The 7,878-nt window shown below is 37.5% G+C and overlaps 1 pseudogene; it reads right to left on the bottom strand.

Annotated features, from left to right (window-relative positions):
• Window positions 1-7,119: 7,119 nt before the first annotated feature.
• Window positions 7,120-7,468, bottom strand: LOC114054454 (annotated as a pseudogene).
• Between the last annotated feature and the right edge of the window lie 410 nt (window positions 7,469-7,878).

Here is a 7,878-nt window from a genome sequence, read left to right as displayed (position 1 = left end):
AAGAAATGAAGTTCCATTGGTATGCCAGATATACTCATGATGGAAAATATTATCCACATCCAGAGAAAGAACTATGGAATCTGCATGCAGATTGAAGGATACTATTTTCACCTTTTTTTGTTTTTTGTTTTTTATTTCCCATGGTTTTTCCCTTTTGTTCTGATTCTTCTTTCAAAGCATGACTAATGTGGAAATGTGTTTTACACGATTGTATATGTATAACCTATATCAGATTGCTTGCCAACTTGGGGAGGGGAAAGGGAAGAGAGGGAGGGAGAAAAATTTGGAATTCAAAATTTTACAAAAATGAATGTTGAAAACTATCTTTACATGTAATTGGAAAAAAATAAAATACTATTAAGAAAAAAAAGAATCAAAGTCAAGCTCTCTGGACTATAGATTGAAGATTCTATTTTCTTTAATTTTTTGGAAAATTGTGCCAACCTTTGCGTTTCTCTAATCTTGTAGTACCTCTCTTGTTTTACACGTTCTTTCTGCTATTACTGACAGTGGCTCAGCAATCTCACCTGAACCTGAGGATGCAGTTCATCTATTATGAATTTTTCTTACCTTCTTATTTACCTTTGCTATTAGAGAAGGGAAGGGAATAAGCATTTTTACATAGCACCTACTATGATGGACACCGTGCTGAAGATTTTTTACATATATTATTTCATTTGATCCTCCCAACAACCCTGTGAAGGAGGTGCTATTATTATCCCCACTTTGCAGTTGGGGAAACTGAAGCAAATCGAGGTTGTCTGGGGTCACACAGCTAGTAAGCATCTGAGATGAGATTTGAACTCAGGACTTTCCTGACTCCAGGTCTGGAGCTCTATCCACTGCACCACCTAACTGCTTCAGTTTCCCTATGAGTCATTTTTATTCTGTCATTTCCAATGCAAGGGGAGTCCTTCTCCTTGTCAGAGAAATAGAAGCAAAGTAAAAATTTAGCAGCTCTTTTTTCTCTGTTGGCAGCCTTCCACCCCAAGCAAAGGTTTTAATCCTTCCATGATCCTTCCTTTTTTCCTCTCTGTGTAGTTTAAAAATCCTTTCTTTTTTGTTTTTAGCTTTTGTTGCTCTTGGCAACATGATAGAATGAATACAGAGCTGACCTTGAAGCCATGTTCCCCCACTGACACATATTGGTTGTTTGACCCTGGGCAAGTCACTTAACTTCTCAGTACTCTAGATCAGCAATTCTCCAAGTATGATTTGAGGACCCCAGGGGTCCCTGGGACATTTGGAGGCAGTGGTCCACAAGGTCAAACTATCTTCATAATAACAATAAACATTATTTGCCTATTAAAATACACCCTACCTCTCCATTTCCAACCACATAACTGCAGGAGGTCAGGTTTTCTTTGTCTACTTCAACCAAAATAACATACTGCAGCAGGCTGAAGGCAGAAGTAGATATGAGAATACAGTTGTCTTCTCTTAAGCCACATATTAAAGATATCTGCAAAAATATATAAAACAAATGCCACTCTTCTTAGTAAATTTATTTAAGTTTTGGAAAATATAGTTTTCAAATAAAAATATGTCAATTAGGTTCACATTTAATATATTTGTTATTGTTATTTTTAAATTAATAAATTTTTTAAAAAATTGCTAGTTTTAATTTCTAATCAATAGATATAACCAAAGGTATGCTGGTAAATGTTTAACAACCAGCTTTCCAGAAAAAAAGTATGCATGACACACATATTTGTTTAATTTGTTTTATTGGCATTTTCTCCATCACTTTCTTAAGTTTATGCAATCAATAAAACAAGGAATAAAGCCCTGATTTGTAGCATTTGCCAATTTTTGAGGTGTAAATACGCCGAAAAATTTAACCATCTCTTGAGAACTGGCTCCAGCACACTCCTGGATATAACACACAAACAAAAGTTCTTTAAGGTCTTCAATACATTTTAAGAATGTAAAGGGATCCTGAGCAAAAATGCCAATCTGCATCAGGACGAGGGAGTTTTTCTTAGCTGAACATTCCCTACACTAGTGAAATCACAAGTCAGTCCCTATTCCCCCTAGTTTCCTTCCCCAGTCCCAGCTTATCCTGAGCTTCAGCATTTCTGACATCCTGGATTCCTCACTATTTCTCACCCCCAATATCCAATCTGTTGCCCAAATCTGTCAATTTCACCTTTGCAGCATTTCTCCAATATGTCCCCTTCTCTCCTCTGAACTGCACCCGCCATGATGAAGGTCCTCATCAACTCACATATTGATTACTGCAATAGCATGCTGGTTGGTCTCTCCCCACTCCACTCTATCCTCTGTTCAGCCTCTAAAGTCATTTTCCCAAAGCCGTATCTGACCACGTCACCCTCCACCCCATTCAGTAAATTCCAGTGGCTCTCTATCACTTCCAGGATAAATACAAAATCCTGAGTTTGTCGTTGAAAGCCCCTTCTTACTTTTTCAGTCTTCTGCAAGAAGTCTTTCTCCCCATTTCAATCTAGTGACACTGACCTCTTTGCTGTTCCAGGAACAAGACACTCCATCTGTTGACTCTGGGCATTTTCTCTGGCTAGCCCCCATGGTTGGAATACTCTCCCTCCTTATCGCTACCTACTGGATTCTCTGGCTTCCTTTATGTCCCAACTACAACCTCATCTTCTGCAGGAAGCCCTTACCAATGCCTCTTAATTCTAGTGCCTTCCCTCTCCTAATTATTTCCTATTTATCTTGTATATAGCTTGTCTGCACATATTTGTTTTGTTTATCATCTCCCTCATTAGACTGTGAGCTCCTTGAAAGCAGAGACTATCTTTTGTCTCTTTTTGTATCCCCAGAGATTAGTACAGTGCCTGGCACATAGCAGGTGTTTAATAACCATATTGATTGATTGCCTGGCTATTTTTACAAGACCAAGCCATGCTTTTATGTTCATCTTATTATCTTGCCTTGCTTCCATCTTCTGTATATTTCTTTTCTAAAATCTTAGTTGGGTAATGAATTTCCTGTGCATCCACATTAGTCTATTCAAATAACTCTCATTTCTCCTCCTTATTGGAATTGTTTCTCTTTGCGACTTCATAATTTCATTCTTGAGCATTTCCCATCCCTCTTAGATTCACTTCTTGTGCAAAGTTTTATTCTGTGGGATTTTACCTACCTTTCTCTGAACCCTTTGAAATCTGCTTTTAAAAAGTCTAGGGTACATGCCATAAGATGCCAAATTTTCTCTCCTCTATCATGAACTTTAGGAAGGAGTTGGCATTTCCCTCCAGGTTGGTATCATTTCCATCCATACAACAATGAGTGAGAATCCCAATTAATGAGAATCAGATTCAGAATAGAATTGTCCTTTTTTGGTTCCTTCATCTCTTAAAAAAATTATCACTTGTTTAAGTCAAAGAAATTATTAGCTTTCTTAATTTTGGCAGAGATAAAGAGAGAGAGGGAGAGAGAGAGAGAGAGAGAGCGCATCATAAGATGTTTGCATAATTGAACTAGTCCTTCATTAGTACTATGTCGTGCCTCTATGTCAAGCTTGTTGTCTGGTTCCCAAAATCCTTATCTATTTTCTCTTTCTGTCCAGATAGTCTACAGTATATTCTTCTTTATGTAACAGGACTTCATTTCTGTAGTCAAATGTAATGAACTGCCACAATAAATAAAAGCAAGTGGAAAACTTCCAGGTAGCTCAGGGTGTACCCTGCACAACCCACTGTCTATGCCAACAGCCGACAGGTAAATGAATGTTTAATTGAACAGAATCCCACTCTTTATCAGTTTCCTCATCTGTTAAAGGAGGAAGTTGGGTGAGATGACCTCTTGGGCCCCTCTCTGCTGCAAATCTATGATCTGATTCAATGATCCAGGCCTTCCTAAAGAAGCTAGGTTAGAAGCTGGTGACTGTTTCAGAGCAGGTATAAGAAGAACCATCCCTCTTTGAGTTGACTGCAGGCCTTCCTGGGTGTAAAGGGGCCTACTCTTTCTTAATGGCAGTGTCACAGATCAAATTATTACTGTTTTCTTACAAACAAATTTTTACCTTCAAACTGGTTATCAGGAGAATGAGAACACTGTCTCTTTAAAATGCTCCTTTACACTATGTGAAGCACATCATCCCCAAATTTGCATTACTTAATGATCCAAAGTTAACAGAAGACAATACCGGATACTGCCTGCACACTGACAAAAGCCCCAATTAGAGGAGAAGTCTTCCTGGAAAAGGTTTTTTGAAATTCTCTTTATTGTCTTATGTGTCATTTATTTTTTTTTTTTTTTAGTGAGGCAATTGGGGTTAAATGACTTGCCCAGAGTCACACAGCTAGAAAGTATTATGTGTCTGAGGCTGGATTTGAACTCAGGTCCTCCTGACTCCGGGGCCAGTGCTCTATCCACTGCACCATGTAGCTGCCCTGTATTTTCTTATGTCTTTATGAAACATTTCCTCTTTTGCAGATCAGAGTGCTTTTCTCATCTATTCATTTGAGTTCTCGTTCCCATCGCCCTTTGTAGAAAACCTTTATTCCATTAGCAGTTACCAAGAGCCTCAGTCCTAGATCCATGATGCATCAGTGATGGTGCACCACTTACACCGTTTCCAAATGATTGTCTGAGTCATTCAGGTGGGTTGCACAATTCCACATCTTCATTCTTCCAATGCTCACTCACTCACCAGGTTGAGTTATTCAAGCCATCCAATCACAAATGACAGATGCCTCCTGGGATAATGTCCTTAGTTTCTTGAAATGAGCTCCTCCTGTTTAATGGGTCAAATTGCTACTCTATGTAAATAAATTGGAATAAAACATCAAGTTTGTAGTTGTACACATCATCAACTAGCAAGTTCATGCCGACACAGAAGTCTACCCTAAGCACACCTTTGCACTGTTTGCTGGGAGACATTCCCTGAAATATATGTAAATGACTTAACACACACTTGAAGGTTAGAACATGAACCAAGCTTTACAATATAGTACAGAAGATGGGTGGGTGACTTTTCCATTAAAGGAAATTTCAACACTTTTTACTGCAAGAAAATGATAAAGATAAGCATAAGTGAAAATAAATATGCAAGCAAATCTTAAAATTCTACTTGTGAAAGAAATTTAGGTGCAAAGTAATGAAGATTATGACTGGAGAAGATAAATTAGGAATAAAATAAACTACTAGGTAAGCAGAAAATAATTTCCCAAACAGCAGTAAGTAAATTCTCCAATATAGGTCTTCTTTAGCCAATCCAATAGTGTTCATATATCATTTTCCAACTGCTTTTCAAACTATGGTGCTTGCAAAGAAAGTCATAACCAGTGAATACATCCTAATTCTCCATTTAGCAAGTTATAATTTAATTCCTGATAGACTGCGCTGAACTCTCCACTTCAGTCTTAACAGTGTCCAATATAGTTTCATGGAACATTCTAGATTCACTTCAACTGTGATGGTGCTGATGAAAGCTTAAAAAAGAAAAAAAAATTAAGTATTAAGGAACACAATCCTCTAAGTATGTGTAGATGCACACTAAGTAAACTACTTCACTGTAAACAAACATTTAACTCCAGATCTTGAAGTGCTTTGGCTCAAGTCCCCTTGAATGTCACTTTAACACACTACAAGCCCAAAGCATGGCCAAGGAGTACAATTTGGACACATTGGACCAAAGTGAGAAGATTAGAGACAGAACATCAGGTTCAAGTGTAAAGATAACTGTTAAAACTTATCTAGACTATCATCTCCTTGGATAACATCTAATAGATAGTTTACTTAATTTGATTGTTTTCATGAAACTGAATTTAGTAAGAACAGTGAATGTTAGGAGACATTCATTCTTGAGAGACAAAAGCACAAGGAATAGACTATATAATATGTGAGACTAGTATATCATTAACAAGAAAATCATTCACTGGCTGAAAATGTAGGAGAAAAAAAATGGAAAGAATAATGATGGAAATCCTCTCTTTGTCTATAAGGCCTAGAATTTAATCTTGTATTCTGTATATATAAATCTTCTGAAAGGAAAAATTTATTCCATTTCATGCCTCAGGCTCACCTAGAATCAAAAAGCAGTTCTCAAAAACTGTTGCTTTTACAATGTCCTTAAAAATCAGTGGTAGTGCAACTGTGATTTAAGCCAGCCTTATAGATTTTTTTTTTAAATAGAAGTGAAGAATTCTGTATCTATCTTGGTTGTTGCAGCTAATTTTTAAAGAACAACTATAAAAGTTATTCATCACACATATTACACCTCTTAATAAGAAACTCATCCATCATGATTTTCTAAGTGAACAGCTAAGAAATGTATCTTTAGGCACTACAAGGTAAACTTCACTCCAGCGACTGTGGGACATGGGCTTAAATGTTGATTTCTTTACTCTTTTAATTTTTGTGGTTAAGTGGCTGACAGTTAAAGCTGGCAACAAGAAATGCCTTTACTTAAATACTACTGAGATTCTTTTTTTAAGTGAAAAAAGTCTTAATTTCACCTATGGGATGAAGTTAAAAGCTCGAATTGCAATGATATTTAGGGCATCAGAAAACATGTCCTCTTGTAAGGCATCAATGATTAAATGAACATAATGCATATCTAACAAAAGATAGTTAGCTCTCAGAGATTATCACATAAAAGTTTACTTTTTAACATCACCAATTCCTATGTTACCAGCTTAAATGAGCAAAATATACCTCAGCCTAAATAAAATACAATTTTTAAAAACTAAGAGGCATCCAAAACTATTAGGCATATCAAAGGTACAGTTTTTACAGCTTTCTTATGGGCCGTGAGTTCCCTGGTACATTATCAGATGAATGGAACAGCAAAGATTATCCACTAAATATAATTTTCACATTTTTAACTGAATTGAAAGACCTCCAATAAATATGGAAACATACTATACCTTCAGTTACTACTGAATAAGTATAACATTTTACCAGTTAAAAATCTGTAATCAAAGTTTGACGAACCTTCATAAACTGTGATAGTTTTGACATCTTCTCTTTTTAGATGAAAGTAAGTCATCAATACTTCCAATACAGCACTTGAGAAGAGAAACATCCCAAAGAGGTGGCTTTGTGGTAATTCCCGTGCTGGCAGTTCAAAGCTACTGGCATCATGGTACTGTGGAGAGCAAAGGTCAACTTCTCCATCTTTCCCACTCTCTCTCAGTCAGATTTGTCTTTCTTCTTTCCCATTAAGGGCACATTGTCTACAACAGTAGACCTGACAGCTGTGACACCACCAGCCACAGCAGACACCCCTCCTTTGACCAATCCTATGCCCATGGAAGGCACTGTGGTAACAGCTATTTTAGTCAACTCCAGACTCTTCCCTCCAATCCAAGCCATGCCACCATTGGTGATGCCAATTGCTCCTTTTGTCACATTGAAGATGCCACCAGTTACACAGGACACACCAGACTGCTGCTGTGGATGGTCTTTCATTGAACCTTCTGGTGGCTCATCATTGAGGTATGAAGGAATTTCTTGTTGGTTTTTGTCCATCTGATTCACGGTCTCCAGTAGTCCATTGGCTCCTGGTGCTTGCTGGTTGGCCTGGTCGCTGGGGATATAGTATATCTAATAACAAAGCCATTTGTTTCTCCCTTCATTGACCTTCAGCCAAATACTCTCTACTATGCTTCTTTCCTTCCGTAAACTCTACTTCCTGGATTTCCTTACATGAGTATGTCTTCTTTATAATGCTACCCTACCACACCCCATTATTAGCTATCCTGTTTCTTTTGAATAAGGTATGCCCATCAGCATGGTGTGGTGGATAATGCTGGACCTGGAGTCAGGAAGACCTAGGTTAGAATACCTGCTTCAGATACCTACTAACTCTGTGACCCAGGGCAAGTTACTTAGCTTCTCTTGACCTCAATTCCTTATCTGTAAACTGAGGTTGGATTGTTGTTCAATTGA

The sequence above is a fragment of the Vombatus ursinus genome, unplaced genomic scaffold (genome assembly GCF_900497805.2).
Source record: "Vombatus ursinus unplaced genomic scaffold, bare-nosed wombat genome assembly UNPS02014813.1, whole genome shotgun sequence".
In the NCBI taxonomy this organism is placed as follows: domain Eukaryota; kingdom Metazoa; phylum Chordata; class Mammalia; order Diprotodontia; family Vombatidae; genus Vombatus; species Vombatus ursinus.
Note: the sequence above shows the minus strand (reverse complement) of the source record. Positions and strands in the feature narration are given on the sequence as shown.